The sequence below is a fragment of the Phyllobates terribilis genome, unplaced genomic scaffold (genome assembly GCF_046119375.1).
Source record: "Phyllobates terribilis strain yellow unplaced genomic scaffold, ASM4611937v1 Scaffold_5__5_contigs__length_657084704, whole genome shotgun sequence".
Classification (NCBI taxonomy): Eukaryota; Metazoa; Chordata; class Amphibia; order Anura; family Dendrobatidae; genus Phyllobates; species Phyllobates terribilis.
Genome location: NW_027362765.1, coordinates 76,290,667 through 76,308,737, shown reverse-complemented (window position 1 = coordinate 76,308,737; position 18,071 = coordinate 76,290,667). Strand labels below are relative to the sequence as shown.

The window sequence follows — 18,071 nt, the reverse complement described above, 5'->3', positions numbered from 1 at the left end:
TTGCTTGTTTGTCGGATTTTGGGATGGACTCTTTGGCTTTGCTTTTCTTCTCCTCATTGGATTTTTCATGTTCAAAGTTGCAGAAGCCAGATTACAAGCTCATTTTGGTTCAACTTCAGCAACTGTGCATTGCATTGCCATGTAATGTGATGCAATGCTATCTTTCTAGCTCTCCCTTTTTACTTCCTTTTGGATAAACAGACATATTAGGCAAGCATTTTGGAGCTTTCACCTAAATAACTACAGGTGGTGAGATAAGCTGCACAATATAATTGACCTTTCAGTATATTGTTGCACACACACCATCTATTTAGCAAATGCCCTTGTTATCAACAGCAGCCTTTTAAACTCACCTGAGCTAACAGGTATGTGCGCTGGTTACTCTGCTGCGCTTAAAATTTCTTTTTTGGTTTGCTACAATGCCTTTTCTGAAACGTTGTCTCCTTCTGCTGGAACACTGACTTCTTTCATTTAATGCCTGCAGACTATAAAAGAGAACCCAACCCAAAAAGTTTGGTTGATTAGTCTGTGGCATTCTGTTAAACTGTTGCTTATGGCGGTCTCTGTGAGCTTCTCAGCGACATTCAGCCAGCCAGGTATCCTGCCTGCAGTAGATGGAATGTGGCAATGGAACGCTGGCTGCGCGTGTCATAATAGGCTCTGAGCCTTTATATACCTGTGCACAGCAGCAGCCACCTTCAGTCTGCTGCTGGACAGCCAGCAGCAGCAGCAGCAGGAGAGGTATGTAATCAGGAGCCCTCCTGCTAAGGGTAGACAGCTGCTCGTTCCACCCCACCCCCCGCCTTAATTGGTTCTCCTCCCTTCCAACGGTGTTGAGGCGGGTGGGAACAGGAGGGGGTGAAGGTGCTGTGTTTAAAGAGGTGGAGTTATGCAGATCTAAAACGCGTGGATTGCAGCAGCAGCAAGCCGAAAAGTGCAGGCATGTAAGGGATCTAGAGGTTGACAACATGTCTTCTTAACGGGAGTCCAGGAGCTCATCTCCACAAATGGACTTTTCAGGATCCTTGGGTGGCTCCGTAGTTTGAAACCAATTCTGGTTATCGCTTCTCGGCCTTTTGGCTAAGATCAAGTGTAGTATCTTTTGAAAAGGCAGTTTTGTCCTTGGGCTGCCCTAGTAAATTGATGCATATTACACACTGGTTTGGTGCACTTGTTAGTACGCCAGGTGGCTCATAGAGTTATCTGATGGAAAACATGGCCCTCCAGGATCGAAGTCACTAGGCTGGGTAAGTGTGAGGGCTTTGGAGCAATGTGCCCCAGGAGTAGGCGCCTTGGTGGGAGTCCAAGCTTACTGGGACTGGGAACCCCAGAAAGACTTGGCTTCGTAGCACGCCGCACCTTTGCCAATCATACTTTCTGAGCAACCCCCCCTATTCCTGGCCTCCGGGCTAGGAAGGGGAATTTTTATAAACCCGGTCGGAGGTCCGGTCAGCTTTGGGCTGAGAAACCAACACAGGCTCCAGCTCCACTAGGGTGGCAGCCTAGATGGAAGCTGGGAGCACGAAAACGGCTCTTCTCCGGCTTCGGCTAGGGAGAGCATCGGAGATCCCTGACCCTCGCTGTGGCCTTCTGGCTCGGAGGGATGGGGATGGTTTATTGGGGACCCTCTCCTCCGGGAAGGGTACACATGAATCCTCGCCTCGTGCGCTGTTTTGGTGTGACTTCGGTCACATTTTTCAGTGCCTTGGATGCAGCTTCAATCAAAAAAAAATCTGTTCTTATCAGTTTAATATCTGATACGTCCCCTATCTGGGGACCATATATTAAATGGATTTTTAGAACAGGGAGATGGAAAAAGAGCTTGCTCTGTCCACTCCACGCATTGACCTGGTATTGCAGTATCTCCAGGACCGGTGCACCCCTTCTTTAATGCAGTTTCTAAAATCAGAAAGAATTGAATTCAATGTTTTTTGTTCATTTTGCTTGTTTGTCGGATTTTGGGATGGACTCTTTGGCTTTGCTTTTCTTCTCCTCATTGGATTTTTCATGTTCAAAGTTGCAGAAGCCAGATTACAAGCTCATTTTGGTTCAACTTCAGCAACTGTGCATTGCATTGCCATGTAATGTGATGCAATGCTATCTTTCTAGCTCTCCCTTTTTACTTCCTTTTGGATAAACAGACATATTAGGCAAGCATTTTGGAGCTTTCACCTAAATAACTACAGGTGGTGAGATAAGCTGCACAATATAATTGACCTTTCAGTATATTGTTGCACACACACCATCTATTTAGCAAATGCCCTTGTTATCAACAGCAGCCTTTTAAACTCACCTGAGCTAACAGGTATGTGCGCTGGTTACTCTGCTGCGCTTAAAATTTCTTTTTTGGTTTGCTACAATGCCTTTTCTGAAACGTTGTCTCCTTCTGCTGGAACACTGACTTCTTTCATTTAATGCCTGCAGACTATAAAAGAGAACCCAACCCAAAAAGTTTGGTTGATTAGTCTGTGGCATTCTGTTAAACTGTTGCTTATGGCGGTCTCTGTGAGCTTCTCAGCGACATTCAGCCAGCCAGGTATCCTGCCTGCAGTAGATGGAATGTGGCAATGGAACGCTGGCTGCGCGTGTCATAATAGGCTCTGAGCCTTTATATACCTGTGCACAGCAGCAGCCACCTTCAGTCTGCTGCTGGACAGCCAGCAGCAGCAGCAGCAGGAGAGGTATGTAATCAGGAGCCCTCCTGCTAAGGGTAGACAGCTGCTCGTTCCACCCCACCCCCCGCCTTAATTGGTTCTCCTCCCTTCCAACGGTGTTGAGGCGGGTGGGAACAGCAGGGGGTGAAGGTGCTGTGTTTAAAGAGGTGGAGTTATGCAGATCTAAAACGCGTGGATTGCAGCAGCAGCAAGCCGAAAAGTGCAGGCATGTAAGGGATCTAGAGGTTGACAACATGTCTTCTTAACGGGAGTCCAGGAGCTCATCTCCACAAATGGACTTTTCAGGATCCTTGGGTGGCTCCGTAGTTTGAAACCAATTCTGGTTATCGCTTCTCGGCCTTTTGGCTAAGATCAAGTGTAGTATCTGTTCTTATCAGTTTAATATCTGATACGTCCCCTATCTGGGGACCATATATTAAATGGATTTTTAGAACAGGGAGATGGAAAAAGAGCTTGCTCTGTCCACTCCACGCATTGACCTGGTATTGCAGTATCTCCAGGACTGGTGCACCCCTTCTTTAATGCAGTTTCTAAAATCAGAAAGAATTGAATTCAATGTTTTTTGTTCATTTTTCTTGTTTGTCGGATTTTGGGATGGACTCTTTGGCTTTGCTTTTCTTCTCCTCATTGGATTTTTCATGTTCAAAGTTGCAGAAGCCAGATTACAAGCTCATTTTGGTTCAACTTCAGCAACTGTGCATTGCATTGCCATGTAATGTGATGCAATGCTATCTTTCTAGCTCTCCCTTTTTACTTCCTTTTGGATAAACAGACATATTAGGCAAGCATTTTGGAGCTTTCACCTAAATAACTACAGGTGGTGAGATAAGCTGCACAATATAATTGACCTTTCAGTATATTGTTGCACACACACCATCTATTTAGCAAATGCCCTTGTTATCAACAGCAGCCTTTTAAACTCACCTGAGCTAACAGGTATGTGCGCTGGTTACTCTGCTGCGCTTAAAATTTCTTTTTTGGTTTGCTACAATGCCTTTTCTGAAACGTTGTCTCCTTCTGCTGGAACACTGACTTCTTTCATTTAATGCCTGCAGACTATAAAAGAGAACCCAACCCAAAAAGTTTGGTTGATTAGTCTGTGGCATTCTGTTAAACTGTTGCTTATGGCGGTCTCTGTGAGCTTCTCAGCGACATTCAGCCAGCCAGGTATCCTGCCTGCAGTAGATGGAATGTGGCAATGGAACGCTGGCTGCGCGTGTCATAATAGGCTCTGAGCCTTTATATACCTGTGCACAGCAGCAGCCACCTTCAGTCTGCTGCTGGACAGCCAGCAGCAGCAGCAGGAGAGGTATGTAATCAGGAGCCCTCCTGCTAAGGGTAGACAGCTGCTCGTTCCACCCCACCCCCCGCCTTAATTGGTTCTCCTCCCTTCCAACGGTGTTGAGGCGGGTGGGAACAGCAGGGGGTGAAGGTGCTGTGTTTAAAGAGGTAGAGTTATGCAGATCTAAAACGCGTGGATTGCAGCAGCAGCAAGCCGAAAAGTGCAGGCATGTAAGGGATCTAGAGGTTAACAACATGTCTTCTTAACGGGAGTCCAGGAGCTCATCTCCACAAATGGACTTTTCAGGATCCTTGGGTGGCTCCGTAGTTTGAAACCAATTCTGGTTATCGCTTCTCGGCCTTTTGGCTAAGATCAAGTGTAGTATCTGTTCTTATCAGTTTAATATCTGATACGTCCCCTATCTGGGGACCATATATTAAATGGATTTTTAGAACAGGGAGATGGAAAAAGAGCTTGCTCTGTCCACTCCACGCATTGACCTGGTATTGCAGTATCTCCAGGACCGGTGCACCCCTTCTTTAATGCAGTTTCTAAAATCAGAAAGAATTGAATTCAATGTTTTTTGTTCATTTTGCTTGTTTGTCGGATTTTGGGATGGACTCTTTGGCTTTGCTTTTCTTCTCCTCATTGGATTTTTCATGTTCAAAGTTGCAGAAGCCAGATTACAAGCTCATTTTGGTTCAACTTCAGCAACTGTGCATTGCATTGCCATGTAATGTGATGCAATGCTATCTTTCTAGCTCTCCCTTTTTACTTCCTTTTGGATAAACAGACATATTAGGCAAGCATTTTGGAGCTTTCACCTAAATAACTACAGGTGGTGAGATAAGCTGCACAATATAATTGACCTTTCAGTATATTGTTGCACACACACCATCTATTTAGCAAATGCCCTTGTTATCAACAGCAGCCTTTTAAACTCACCTGAGCTAACAGGTATGTGCGCTGGTTACTCTGCTGCGCTTAAAATTTCTTTTTTGGTTTGCTACAATGCCTTTTCTGAAACGTTGTCTCCTTCTGCTGGAACACTGACTTCTTTCATTTAATGCCTGCAGACTATAAAAGAGAACCCAACCCAAAAAGTTTGGTTGATTAGTCTGTGGCATTCTGTTAAACTGTTGCTTATGGCGGTCTCTGTGAGCTTCTCAGCGACATTCAGCCAGCCAGGTATCCTGCCTGCAGTAGATGGAATGTGGCAATGGAACGCTGGCTGCGCGTGTCATAATAGGCTCTGAGCCTTTATATACCTGTGCACAGCAGCAGCCACCTTCAGTCTGCTGCTGGACAGCCAGCAGCAGCAGCAGCAGGAGAGGTATGTAATCAGGAGCCCTCCTGCTAAGGGTAGACAGCTGCTCGTTCCACCCCACCCCCCGCCTTAATTGGTTCTCCTCCCTTCCAACGGTGTTGAGGCGGGTGGGAACAGCAGGGGGTGAAGGTGCTGTGTTTAAAGAGGTGGAGTTATGCAGATCTAAAACGCGTGGATTGCAGCAACAGCAAGCCGAAAAGTGCAGGCATGTAAGGGATCTAGAGGTTGACAACATGTCTTCTTAACGGGAGTCCAGGAGCTCATCTCCACAAATGGACTTTTCAGGATCCTTGGGTGGCTCTGTAGTTTGAAACCAATTCTGGTTATCGCTTCTCGGCCTTTTGGCTAAGATCAAGTGTAGTATCTGTTCTTATCAGTTTAATATCTGATACGTCCCCTATCTGGGGACCATATATTAAATGGATTTTTAGAACAGGGAGATGGAAAAAGAGCTTGCTCTGTCCACTCCACGCATTGACCTGGTATTGCAGTATCTCCAGGACCGGTGCACCCCTTCTTTAATGCAGTTTCTAAAATCAGAAAGAATTGAATTCAATGTTTTTTGTTCATTTTGCTTGTTTGTCGGATTTTGGGATGGACTCTTTGGCTTTGCTTTTCTTCTCCTCATTGGATTTTTCATGTTCAAAGTTGCAGAAGCCAGATTACAAGCTCATTTTGGTTCAACTTCAGCAACTGTGCATTGCATTGCCATGTAATGTGATGCAATGCTATCTTTCTAGCTCTCCCTTTTTACTTCCTTTTGGATAAACAGACATATTAGGCAAGCATTTTGGAGCTTTCACCTAAATAACTACAGGTGGTGAGATAAGCTGCACAATATAATTGACCTTTCAGTATATTGTTGCACACACACCATCTATTTAGCAAATGCCCTTGTTATCAACAGCAGCCTTTTAAACTCACCTGAGCTAACAGGTATGTGCGCTGGTTACTCTGCTGCGCTTAAAATTTCTTTTTTGGTTTGCTACAATGCCTTTTCTGAAACGTTGTCTCCTTCTGCTGGAACACTGACTTCTTTCATTTAATGCCTGCAGACTATAAAAGAGAACCCAACCCAAAAAGTTTGGTTGATTAGTCTGTGGCATTCTGTTAAACTGTTGCTTATGGCGGTCTCTGTGAGCTTCTCAGCGACATTCAGCCAGCCAGGTATCCTGCCTGCAGTAGATGGAATGTGGCAATGGAACGCTGGCTGCGCGTGTCATAATAGGCTCTGAGCCTTTATATACCTGTGCACAGCAGCAGCCACCTTCAGTCTGCTGCTGGACAGCCAGCAGCAGCAGCAGGAGAGGTATGTAATCAGGAGCCCTCCTGCTAAGGGTAGACAGCTGCTCGTTCCACCCCACCCCCCGCCTTAATTGGTTCTCCTCCCTTCCAACGGTGTTGAGGCGGGTGGGAACAGCAGGGGGTGAAGGTGCTGTGTTTAAAGAGGTAGAGTTATGCAGATCTAAAACGCGTGGATTGCAGCAGCAGCAAGCCGAAAAGTGCAGGCATGTAAGGGATCTAGAGGTTAACAACATGTCTTCTTAACGGGAGTCCAGGAGCTCATCTCCACAAATGGACTTTTCAGGATCCTTGGGTGGCTCCGTAGTTTGAAACCAATTCTGGTTATCGCTTCTCGGCCTTTTGGCTAAGATCAAGTGTAGTATCTGTTCTTATCAGTTTAATATCTGATACGTCCCCTATCTGGGGACCATATATTAAATGGATTTTTAGAACAGGGAGATGGAAAAAGAGCTTGCTCTGTCCACTCCACGCATTGACCTGGTATTGCAGTATCTCCAGGACCGGTGCACCCCTTCTTTAATGCAGTTTCTAAAATCAGAAAGAATTGAATTCAATGTTTTTTGTTCATTTTGCTTGTTTGTCGGATTTTGGGATGGACTCTTTGGCTTTGCTTTTCTTCTCCTCATTGGATTTTTCATGTTCAAAGTTGCAGAAGCCAGATTACAAGCTCATTTTGGTTCAACTTCAGCAACTGTGCATTGCATTGCCATGTAATGTGATGCAATGCTATCTTTCTAGCTCTCCCTTTTTACTTCCTTTTGGATAAACAGACATATTAGGCAAGCATTTTGGAGCTTTCACCTAAATAACTACAGGTGGTGAGATAAGCTGCACAATATAATTGACCTTTCAGTATATTGTTGCACACACACCATCTATTTAGCAAATGCCCTTGTTATCAACAGCAGCCTTTTAAACTCACCTGAGCTAACAGGTATGTGCGCTGGTTACTCTGCTGCGCTTAAAATTTCTTTTTTGGTTTGCTACAATGCCTTTTCTGAAACGTTGTCTCCTTCTGCTGGAACACTGACTTCTTTCATTTAATGCCTGCAGACTATAAAAGAGAACCCAACCCAAAAAGTTTGGTTGATTAGTCTGTGGCATTCTGTTAAACTGTTGCTTATGGCGGTCTCTGTGAGCTTCTCAGCGACATTCAGCCAGCCAGGTATCCTGCCTGCAGTAGATGGAATGTGGCAATGGAACGCTGGCTGCGCGTGTCATAATAGGCTCTGAGCCTTTATATACCTGTGCACAGCAGCAGCCACCTTCAGTCTGCTGCTGGACAGCCAGCAGCAGCAGCAGCAGGAGAGGTATGTAATCAGGAGCCCTCCTGCTAAGGGTAGACAGCTGCTCGTTCCACCCCACCCCCCGCCTTAATTGGTTCTCCTCCCTTCCAACGGTGTTGAGGCGGGTGGGAACAGCAGGGGGTGAAGGTGCTGTGTTTAAAGAGGTGGAGTTATGCAGATCTAAAACGCGTGGATTGCAGCAGCAGCAAGCCGAAAAGTGCAGGCATGTAAGGGATCTAGAGGTTGACAACATGTCTTCTTAACGGGAGTCCAGGAGCTCATCTCCACAAATGGACTTTTCAGGATCCTTGGGTGGCTCCGTAGTTTGAAACCAATTCTGGTTATCGCTTCTCGGCCTTTTGGCTAAGATCAAGTGTAGTATCTGTTCTTATCAGTTTAATATCTGATACGTCCCCTATCTGGGGACCATATATTAAATGGATTTTTATAACAGGGAGATGGAAAAAGAGCTTGCTCTGTCCACTCCACGCATTGACCTGGTATTGCAGTATCTCCAGGACCGGTGCACCCCTTCTTTAATGCAGTTTCTAAAATCAGAAAGAATTGAATTCAATGTTTTTTGTTCATTTTGCTTGTTTGTCGGATTTTGGGATGGACTCTTTGGCTTTGCTTTTCTTCTCCTCATTGGATTTTTCATGTTCAAAGTTGCAGAAGCCAGATTACAAGCTCATTTTGGTTCAACTTCAGCAACTGTGCATTGCATTGCCATGTAATGTGATGCAATGCTATCTTTCTAGCTCTCCCTTTTTACTTCCTTTTGGATAAACAGACATATTAGGCAAGCATTTTGGAGCTTTCACCTAAATAACTACAGGTGGTGAGATAAGCTGCACAATATAATTGACCTTTCAGTATATTGTTGCACACACACCATCTATTTAGCAAATGCCCTTGTTATCAACAGCAGCCTTTTAAACTCACCTGAGCTAACAGGTATGTGCGCTGGTTACTCTGCTGCGCTTAAAATTTCTTTTTTGGTTTGCTACAATGCCTTTTCTGAAACGTTGTCTCCTTCTGCTGGAACACTGACTTCTTTCATTTAATGCCTGCAGACTATAAAAGAGAACCCAACCCAAAAAGTTTGGTTGATTAGTCTGTGGCATTCTGTTAAACTGTTGCTTATGGCGGTCTCTGTGAGCTTCTCAGCGACATTCAGCCAGCCAGGTATCCTGCCTGCAGTAGATGGAATGTGGCAATGGAACGCTGGCTGCGCGTGTCATAATAGGCTCTGAGCCTTTATATACCTGTGCACAGCAGCAGCCACCTTCAGTCTGCTGCTGGACAGCCAGCAGCAGCAGCAGCAGGAGAGGTATGTAATCAGGAGCCCTCCTGCTAAGGGTAGACAGCTGCTCGTTCCACCCCACCCCCCGCCTTAATTGGTTCTCCTCCCTTCCAACGGTGTTGAGGCGGGTGGGAACAGCAGGGGGTGAAGGTGCTGTGTTTAAAGAGGTGGAGTTATGCAGATCTAAAACGCGTGGATTGCAGCAGCAGCAAGCCGAAAAGTGCAGGCATCTAAGGGATCTAGAGGTTGACAACATGTCTTCTTAACGGGAGTCCAGGAGCTCATCTCCACAAATGGACTTTTCAGGATCCTTGGGTGGCTCCGTAGTTTGAAACCAATTCTGGTTATCGCTTCTCGGCCTTTTGGCTAAGATCAAGTGTAGTATCTGTTCTTATCAGTTTAATTTCTGATACGTCCCCTATCTGGGGACCATATATTAAATGGATTTTTAGAACAGGGAGATGGAAAAAGAGCTTGCTCTGTCCACTCCACGCATTGACCTGGTATTGCAGTATCTCCAGGACCGGTGCACCCCTTCTTTAATGCAGTTTCTAAAATCAGAAAGAATTGAATTCAATGTTTTTTGTTCATTTTGCTTGTTTGTCGGATTTTGGGATGGACTCTTTGGCTCTGCTTTTCTTCTCCTCATTGGATTTTTCATGTTCAAAGTTGCAGAAGCCAGATTACAAGCTCATTTTGGTTCAACTTCAGCAACTGTGCATTGCATTGCCATGTAATGTGATGCAATGCTATCTTTCTAGCTCTCCCTTTTTACTTCCTTTTGGATAAACAGACATATTAGGCAAGCATTTTGGAGCTTTCACCTAAATAACTACAGGTGGTGAGATAAGCTGCACAATATAATTGACCATTCAGTATATTGTTGCACACACACCATCTATTTAGCAAATGCCCTTGTTATCAACAGCAGCCTTTTAAACTCACCTGAGCTAACAGGTATGTGCGCTGGTTACTCTGCTGCGCTTAAAATTTCTTTTTTGGTTTGCTACAATGCCTTTTCTGAAACGTTGTCTCCTTCTGCTGGAACACTGACTTCTTTCATTTAATGCCTGCAGACTATAAAAGAGAACCCAACCCAAAAAGTTTGGTTGATTAGTCTGTGGCATTCTGTTAAACTGTTGCTTATGGCGGTCTCTGTGAGCTTCTCAGCGACATTCAGCCAGCCAGGTATCCTGCCTGCAGTAGATGGAATGTGGCAATGGAACGCTGGCTGCGCGTGTCATAATAGGCTCTGAGCCTTTATATACCTGTGCACAGCAGCAGCCAGCTTCATTCTGCTGCTGGACAGCCAGCAGCAGCAGCAGCAGGAGAGGTATGTAATCAGGAGCCCTCCTGCTAAGGGTAGACAGCTGCTCGTTCCACCCCACCCCCCGCCTTAATTGGTTCTCCTCCCTTCCAACGGTGTTGAGGCGGGTGGGAACAGCAGGGGGTGAAGGTGCTGTGTTTAAAGAGGTGGAGTTATGCAGATCTAAAACGCGTGGATTGCAGCAGCAGCAAGCCGAAAAGTGCAGTCATGTAAGGGATCTAGAGGTTGACAACATGTCTTCTTAACGGGAGTCCAGGAGCTCATCTCCACAAATGGACTTTTCAGGATCCTTGGGTGGCTCCGTAGTTTGAAACCAATTCTGGTTATCGCTTCTCGGCCTTTTGGCTAAGATCAAGTGTAGTATCTGTTCTTATCAGTTTAATATCTGATACGTCCCCTATCTGGGGACCATATATTAAATGGATTTTTAGAACAGGGAGATGGAAAAAGAGCTTGCTCTGTCCACTCCACGCATTGACCTGGTATTGCAGTATCTCCAGGACCGGTGCACCCCTTCTTTAATGCAGTTTCTAAAATCAGAAAGAATTGAATTCAATGTTTTTTGTTCATTTTGCTTGTTTGTCGGATTTTGGGATGGACTCTTTGGCTTTGCTTTTCTTCTCCTCATTGGATTTTTCATGTTCAAAGTTGCAGAAGCCAGATTACAAGCTCATTTTGGTTCAACTTCAGCAACTGTGCATTGCATTGCCATGTAATGTGATGCAATGCTATCTTTCTAGCTCTCCCTTTTTACTTCCTTTTGGATAAACAGACATATTAGGCAAGCATTTTGGAGCTTTCACCTAAATAACTACAGGTGGTGAGATAAGCTGCACAATATAATTGACCTTTCAGTATATTGTTGCACACACACCATCTATTTAGCAAATGCCCTTGTTATCAACAGCAGCCTTTTAAACTCACCTGAGCTAACAGGTATGTGCGCTGGTTACTCTGCTGCGCTTAAAATTTCTTTTTTGGTTTGCTACAATGCCTTTTCTGAAACGTTGTCTCCTTCTGCTGGAACACTGACTTCTTTCATTTAATGCCTGCAGACTATAAAAGAGAACCCAACCCAAAAAGTTTGGTTGATTAGTCTGTGGCATTCTGTTAAACTGTTGCTTATGGCGGTCTCTGTGAGCTTCTCAGCGACATTCAGCCAGCCAGGTATCCTGCCTGCAGTAGATGGAATGTGGCAATGGAACGCTGGCTGCGCGTGTCATAATAGGCTCTGAGCCTTTATATACCTGTGCACAGCAGCAGCCACCTTCAGTCTGCTGCTGGACAGCCAGCAGCAGCAGCAGCAGGAGAGGTATGTAATCAGGAGCCCTCCTGCTAAGGGTAGACAGCTGCTCGTTCCACCCCACCCCCCGCCTTAATTGGTTCTCCTCCCTTCCAACGGTGTTGAGGCGGGTGGGAACAGCAGGGGGTGAAGGTGCTGTGTTTAAAGAGGTGGAGTTATGCAGATCTAAAACGCGTGGATTGCAGCAGCAGCAAGCCGAAAAGTGCAGGCATGTAAGGGATCTAGAGGTTGACAACATGTCTTCTTAACGGGAGTCCAGGAGCTCATCTCCACAAATGGACTTTTCAGGATCCTTGGGTGGCTCCGTAGTTTGAAACCAATTCTGGTTATCGCTTCTCGGCCTTTTGGCTAAGATCAAGTGTAGTATCTGTTCTTATCAGTTTAATATCTGATACGTCCCCTATCTGGGGACCATATATTAAATGGATTTTTAGAACAGGGAGATGGAAAAAGAGCTTGCTCTGTCCACTCCACGCATTGACCTGGTATTGCAGTATCTCCAGGACCGGTGCACCCCTTCTTTAATGCAGTTTCTAAAATCAGAAAGAATTGAATTCAATGTTTTTTGTTCATTTTGCTTGTTTGTCGGATTTTGGGATGGACTCTTTGGCTTTGCTTTTCTTCTCCTCATTGGATTTTTCATGTTCAAAGTTGCAGAAGCCAGATTACAAGCTCATTTTGGTTCAACTTCAGCAACTGTGCATTGCATTGCCATGTAATGTGATGCAATGCTATCTTTCTAGCTCTCCCTTTTTACTTCCTTTTGGATAAACAGACATATTAGGCAAGCATTTTGGAGCTTTCACCTAAATAACTACAGGTGGTGAGATAAGCTGCACAATATAATTGACCTTTCAGTATATTGTTGCACACACACCATCTATTTAGCAAATGCCCTTGTTATCAACAGCAGCCTTTTAAACTCACCTGAGCTAACAGGTATGTGCGCTGGTTACTCTGCTGCGCTTAAAATTTCTTTTTTGGTTTGCTACAATGCCTTTTCTGAAACGTTGTCTCCTTCTGCTGGAACACTGACTTCTTTCATTTAATGCCTGCAGACTATAAAAGAGAACCCAACCCAAAAAGTTTGGTTGATTAGTCTGTGGCATTCTGTTAAACTGTTGCTTATGGCGGTCTCTGTGAGCTTCTCAGCGACATTCAGCCAGCCAGGTATCCTGCCTGCAGTAGATGGAATGTGGCAATGGAACGCTGGCTGCGCGTGTCATAATAGGCTCTGAGCCTTTATATACCTGTGCACAGCAGCAGCCACCTTCAGTCTGCTGCTGGACAGCCAGCAGCAGCAGCAGCAGGAGAGGTATGTAATCAGGAGCCCTCCTGCTAAGGATAGACAGCTGCTCGTTCCACCCCACCCCCCCGCCTTAATTGGTTCTCCTCCCTTCCAACGGTGTTGAGGCGGGTGGGAACAGCAGGGGGTGAAGGTGCTGTGTTTAAAGAGGTGGAGTTATGCAGATCTAAAACGCGTGGATTGCAGCAGCAGCAAGCCGAAAAGTGCAGGCATGTAAGGGATCTAGAGGTTGACAACATGTCTTCTTAACGGGAGTCCAGGAGCTCATCTCCACAAATGGACTTTTCATGATCCTTGGGTGGCTCCGTAGTTTGAAACCAATTCTGGTTATCGCTTCTCGGCCTTTTGGCTAAGATCAAGTGTAGTATCTGTTCTTTTAAGAACACAAGAGCTACGATCTACACTTGACGAGAGCGATCGAACTCGGAAGGAGAAGAGCTTCGGAGCCCAGCTGACATCGGAGAAGGAAGGCGGATATCGGTGGGAGGAAGAAGCTCTAAAGAATCCAGAAGAAGACGAAGACTCGGAGAAGAATCGGGCTGTCCTGTGGAATCTTCGAGGAAGAAAATCATCGAGACAAAGACCTTTCGGGGAATTTGTCCAGAACACGACGGGAGAAGAATCTGCATAGCTCCACCCATTCCGGGAAGAGTTCCAGATCCAGCTCCAAGAAGTAACTACAGGAGGAAAGCCATGGCAAGCGCTGCGAGGAAGGCCGAAAAGAAGAGCCTGGAGCAGGGGACAGCCAGGAGGGCCCAGCCAGGAGCCGATTCTGACCCCAAGGACTCTGCCTCCACGACTGGCCAGCAGAAGGGACCCCAGAAGCCCCGCCACGAAGCTCCAGCCCTGGAGCCATGGATGCGGCAGACGGTGGCCCTGAAGCTGAAGGAAGTGGATGGGAGGGTGCCGGATATGTCCTCGGACGTGTTCTGCCAGAAGATGCTGCTGGATCGAGGCTTCTCCAGGTCGGACACCCTCAGCATCCAGACCTTCTTGACGGGGATCTTCTTCGTCACCTTCGCCACTGTGAACACCTGCAGGAGGTTCTGGGAAATGGTAAGCGCAAAAGGACCGGATAATTCTTTCTCTGCCTTTACAGGTAGCTGCCCTATCCAGAGGGACGAAAGGAGGATCACGGTCTCCATGCGCAACCCGCACACCCCAGGCCAAGACATCTGTACCTTCCTGAGACGCTTCTGTTTGGTTGTGAAGGAACCCTCTCACATCCTGAATGGACTCGGCTTCTGGACAGGTAAGTGGTCGGTGACCGTTAGACTTCACAGGGACCTGGCGTACTCAGACGGACTTCGGCACCTGCCCCCGACATTCTCCCTGGGCAACTCCTACGGCCTCATCTATTACCCGGACATGCCGCGGAACTGCAGGAGATGCGGCAAGAACGGCCACGAGATGAAGGACTGCAAGGAGGATGCCTGCAGGATTTGTCGAGTGACGGGACACAGCTCGAAGGACTGCCCGAAGAAGACATCCTGCAACCTGTGTGGGCTGGCGGCTCATCTGTACAAGGATTGCCCCAAGCGTGAGAGATCCTGGGCATCGGTGGTTGCGACGACCCCAGCTACGGAGGACAAGGCCCCGACGACCAGGCCTGTGAAAGTCAAGGATGCGACGACCAAGGCCCCAGCGGCCAAGGCCGAGACGACCAAGGCCAAAGCGGTCAAGGAGTCGGTGGCCAAAGCCCCAGCGACGGTCCCAGCAGCTCCGAAGCAGAAGAAAAAGTCAAAGGAGGGTAAGAGTTCTGTCACCCCTCTCTCGATCCCTCCCCCTGCCACCCCCGTCCAATTCCCCCCCACCCCGGCCACCCCTGCTGAGGATTCCACTTCCTCTTCCTCCTTCCCCTACTCCTCAGCAGGTGTCCTTTCCCCTGCCCCGGCAGCCACTCTCCCTCCCCAGACCATGGTAGCGGTGGAATTAACCTTTCCTCCACCCGCCGCTATCTATTCCGAGGAGGATTTTCCCCTTCTTGTCTCCCCAGTTCCAACTCGGGGAAAGAGGAAGGTGGAGGACAGCCCTGCTACTGAATCCTCCAAAAAGAAGATTCTGGATTTCGTAGGCGAAAAGGAGGATACCCTCCCTGAGCCAGAAGAGATGGAGCACATGGTTGAGACCCTGGTGGCCGAGCCAGAAGAGGAGGAACTGGTGGTCGCCGAGATCGAGGCCACGCTGCTTGACCAGATGGAGGAAGAGGGCCTGCTGGTGATCCCGTCACCAGCAGTCAACACCGACGAGGGACCACCCGACCGGAGTGGTAACTAAGGTGTATTGCCTGCGATAACTTTTTCTTTTTTCCCTACATGATGGCTAATATTAACTTATTTTCCATTAATGTCAGGAGCATCAAGGACAAGTTCAGACGTCAGACTATTTATGCCTTCCTTACTTCCCAGTTGTGTGATGTTTATATGTTGCAGGAATGTTCCCTTCCCTCCTCTAGGTCCTTCAAACATCTGGCCAGGGAGTGGTCCCACGGTCCATCCTACTGGTCCGGTGGGGGTGACTGAAAGTCTGCGGGGGTCGCAATTCTGATCAGGGGGGGCGCATTCACGCTTGAGTCCGTCCAGGAGCTCATCTGCGGCAGGGCTCTTGTTGTAGATGGCAACTGGGCGGGAGAACCTGTCAGGTTCATCAACGTGCATGCGTCCCCACTGAAGAATGAGCGTTTGGAGCTTTTCCAGACCCTGCGGCTTCAGCTTGCCACCACCAGGACCTTAGTGATGGCCGGGGATTTCAACTGCCCCATCGAGGAGGATGGTCGTAGTTCTGGCACATCTGCCAAGTTGGACATCACGTCCAAGCTGCTCATCGAGATGGTAACCGAGGACTCTCTTCAGGACGTGGTGGGCTCCATGGGGAGAGGCTCCACGAACTATTCGTGGAGCCAACCCGATGGCTCACTCCGCTCCAGGATTGACTTTGTGTTCACCTCTCGGGCAGTCAGGCAGAGTAGGCACTCGATGGTCTCCTGCTTCTTCTCCGACCACAGAGCCATTCACTTACAAGGTGTCCTCGGCGACGGTTTTCCGTCCGGCCCCGGCTTCTGGAAGCTGAATTGTGCTCTGCTGGCTCAGGATGAAGTCGTGGAGGAGCTGAGAGCAGCCTACGCAATGTGGCAGTCCTACAAGGGTAGCTTCCAAACAGTCTCTGATTGGTGGGAATATGTTAAACTTGAGTTTCGCTGTTTCTTTCAGGCCAAGGGTCGACAACAGGCGTGTGAGAAGAGGAGGGACTTCAGAGGGCTGCAGCGCGAGCTGCGGTCGCTGCAGGACCTTCTTCACTGCGGCTGGGACGTGAGGGAGGAGCTGGAGGAGACCAAGAAGAGCCTGAAAAGGCACTTTGAGGAGGAGTCCAAGCGAATCGTCTTCCGTTCCAAAGTGGAGAATCTGGAGAAGGGTGAGAAATGTAATTCATTCTTTTTCAGGAAACTTCATGCCGGTCACACGCCCCTGAACGAGCTGCGAGACGAGAGCGGAAACATGCGACGTGGGAAGGAGGACGTGATGAGGGTCGTCAGCGACTTCTACAGCGAACTCTACTCCCACAAGACTACTGACCCCGACGCTGCTGATAAGTTCCTGTCAGGTATCACTAACCATCTTGATCCTGCAGGCACGGCAGCCTTGGACAAACCTCTGATGGTGGGCGAATTGCTCTCTGCCGCTAAATCCTTTAGGACCGGCAGGACCCCGGGCAGTGATGGTCTTCCAGCGGAGCTCTATGTAGCGCTGGGAGACCTCATCTGTCCGGACCTGTTGGACCTGTACGAGGAGATGGTGGTGGAGGGTAGAATGCCTCCATCTTTGAGGGAAGGAATGGTCACGATCCTGTACAAGCGGAAGGGAGAGAGGTGCGACCTGAGGAATTGGCGTCCCATCACTCTGCTCAACGTGGACTACAAGATCCTGGCCAAGACGATGGCGACACGACTTAAGACGGTCATCGGACGGATCATCCACCCGGACCAGACCTGCGGTATCCCTGGACGTCGCATCGCAGACAGCCTCGCTCTCGTGCGGGACACGGTCGAGTACATCAAGGTCCGCCGCGCACACGCGGCCCTGGTCTCCTTGGATCAGGAGAAGGCCTTCGACCGGGTTTCCCACGAGTTCATGGGCCGAGCTCTGCACCGGTTAGGTTTGGGTAACATGTTTTGTTCGTATGTCCGTCTGATGTATTTTGATATCCACAGCTCGGTGTTGGTGAACGGCTGGAAGACTGACCCCTTCCCTGTCCTCTCTGGGGTCAGACAAGGCTGCCCTCTATCACCTCTTCTTTTTGTTTGTGTTATAGAACTCTTCGCAGAGGCTATCCGGCAGAATGGAGAGATCAGAGGGATCACCGCACCGGGTCCGGGACGACACGAGGTCAAGTGCTCGCTCTACATGGACGACGTCACCGTCTTCTGCGCTGATCGTGGTTCAGTCGACGCCCTCGTCCAGACGTGTGAGAGGTTCGGCCGGGCTTCAGGGGCCAAAGTCAACTTCAGGAAGTCGGAAGCCATGCTCTTCGGGGATTGGCAGCCGGCCTCCTCCGCCCCCTTCCCCTTCAACATTCAACCGGATTTCCTCAAGGTGCTGGGAGTCTGGTTTGGGAAGGAAGGAGCGGCCCTCAAGTCCTGGCAAGAACGCTTGGCCAAGGTGAAGCAACGGATCGGACTCTGGAGCCTCAGACACCTCACTTGTGAGGGTAAGGCACTCGTCCTGCGTAATGAGGTCCTGCCCGTCTTGCAGTACACGGCGCAGGCCTGGCCCCCACATGTCACTGTGTGCAGGGCCATTACCAGGACAGTGTTTCACTTTGTCTGGGGATCCAAGATGGACAGAGTCAGGCGGGCCGTCATGTACAAGGAGCCTCGCAAGGGTGGGAAGGGCGTTCCAGATATCCCCACCCTCCTGCGATCCTCTTTTGTGTGTGATTGTGTCCGCCGGACTTTGCAAGT

At 48.2% G+C, this 18,071-nt stretch overlaps 9 non-coding genes and 2 pseudogenes across 9 annotated transcripts; all 11 read left to right on the top strand.

Moving 5' to 3' along the window:
- Window positions 1-1,060: 1,060 nt before the first annotated feature.
- On the top strand, window positions 1,061-1,176 carry LOC141151100 (U2 spliceosomal RNA; annotated as a pseudogene).
- A 524-nt stretch (window positions 1,177-1,700) lies between these two features.
- On the top strand, window positions 1,701-1,885 carry LOC141150227 (U2 spliceosomal RNA). The gene has a single exon (XR_012246485.1). It is a non-coding gene; the product is annotated as a U2 spliceosomal RNA (small nuclear RNA).
- A 1,115-nt stretch (window positions 1,886-3,000) lies between these two features.
- On the top strand, window positions 3,001-3,191 carry LOC141149554 (U2 spliceosomal RNA). The gene has a single exon (XR_012245846.1). It is a non-coding gene; the product is annotated as a U2 spliceosomal RNA (small nuclear RNA).
- Window positions 3,192-4,303: 1,112 nt separating this feature from the next.
- Window positions 4,304-4,494, top strand: LOC141275578 (U2 spliceosomal RNA). Its single transcript, XR_012323812.1, has one exon. It is a non-coding gene; the product is annotated as a U2 spliceosomal RNA (small nuclear RNA).
- A 1,115-nt stretch (window positions 4,495-5,609) lies between these two features.
- On the top strand, window positions 5,610-5,800 carry LOC141275567 (U2 spliceosomal RNA). Its single transcript, XR_012323801.1, has one exon. It is a non-coding gene; the product is annotated as a U2 spliceosomal RNA (small nuclear RNA).
- A 1,112-nt stretch (window positions 5,801-6,912) lies between these two features.
- Window positions 6,913-7,103, top strand: LOC141275555 (U2 spliceosomal RNA). Its single transcript, XR_012323790.1, has one exon. It is a non-coding gene; the product is annotated as a U2 spliceosomal RNA (small nuclear RNA).
- Window positions 7,104-8,218: 1,115 nt separating this feature from the next.
- On the top strand, window positions 8,219-8,409 carry LOC141149526 (U2 spliceosomal RNA). The gene has a single exon (XR_012245818.1). It is a non-coding gene; the product is annotated as a U2 spliceosomal RNA (small nuclear RNA).
- Window positions 8,410-9,524: 1,115 nt separating this feature from the next.
- Window positions 9,525-9,715, top strand: LOC141149594 (U2 spliceosomal RNA). The gene has a single exon (XR_012245886.1). It is a non-coding gene; the product is annotated as a U2 spliceosomal RNA (small nuclear RNA).
- Window positions 9,716-10,830: 1,115 nt separating this feature from the next.
- Window positions 10,831-11,021, top strand: LOC141275543 (U2 spliceosomal RNA). Its single transcript, XR_012323779.1, has one exon. It is a non-coding gene; the product is annotated as a U2 spliceosomal RNA (small nuclear RNA).
- A 1,115-nt stretch (window positions 11,022-12,136) lies between these two features.
- On the top strand, window positions 12,137-12,327 carry LOC141275532 (U2 spliceosomal RNA). The gene has a single exon (XR_012323768.1). It is a non-coding gene; the product is annotated as a U2 spliceosomal RNA (small nuclear RNA).
- Window positions 12,328-13,443: 1,116 nt separating this feature from the next.
- Window positions 13,444-13,521, top strand: LOC141151017 (U2 spliceosomal RNA; annotated as a pseudogene).
- Window positions 13,522-18,071: the final 4,550 nt, after the last annotated feature.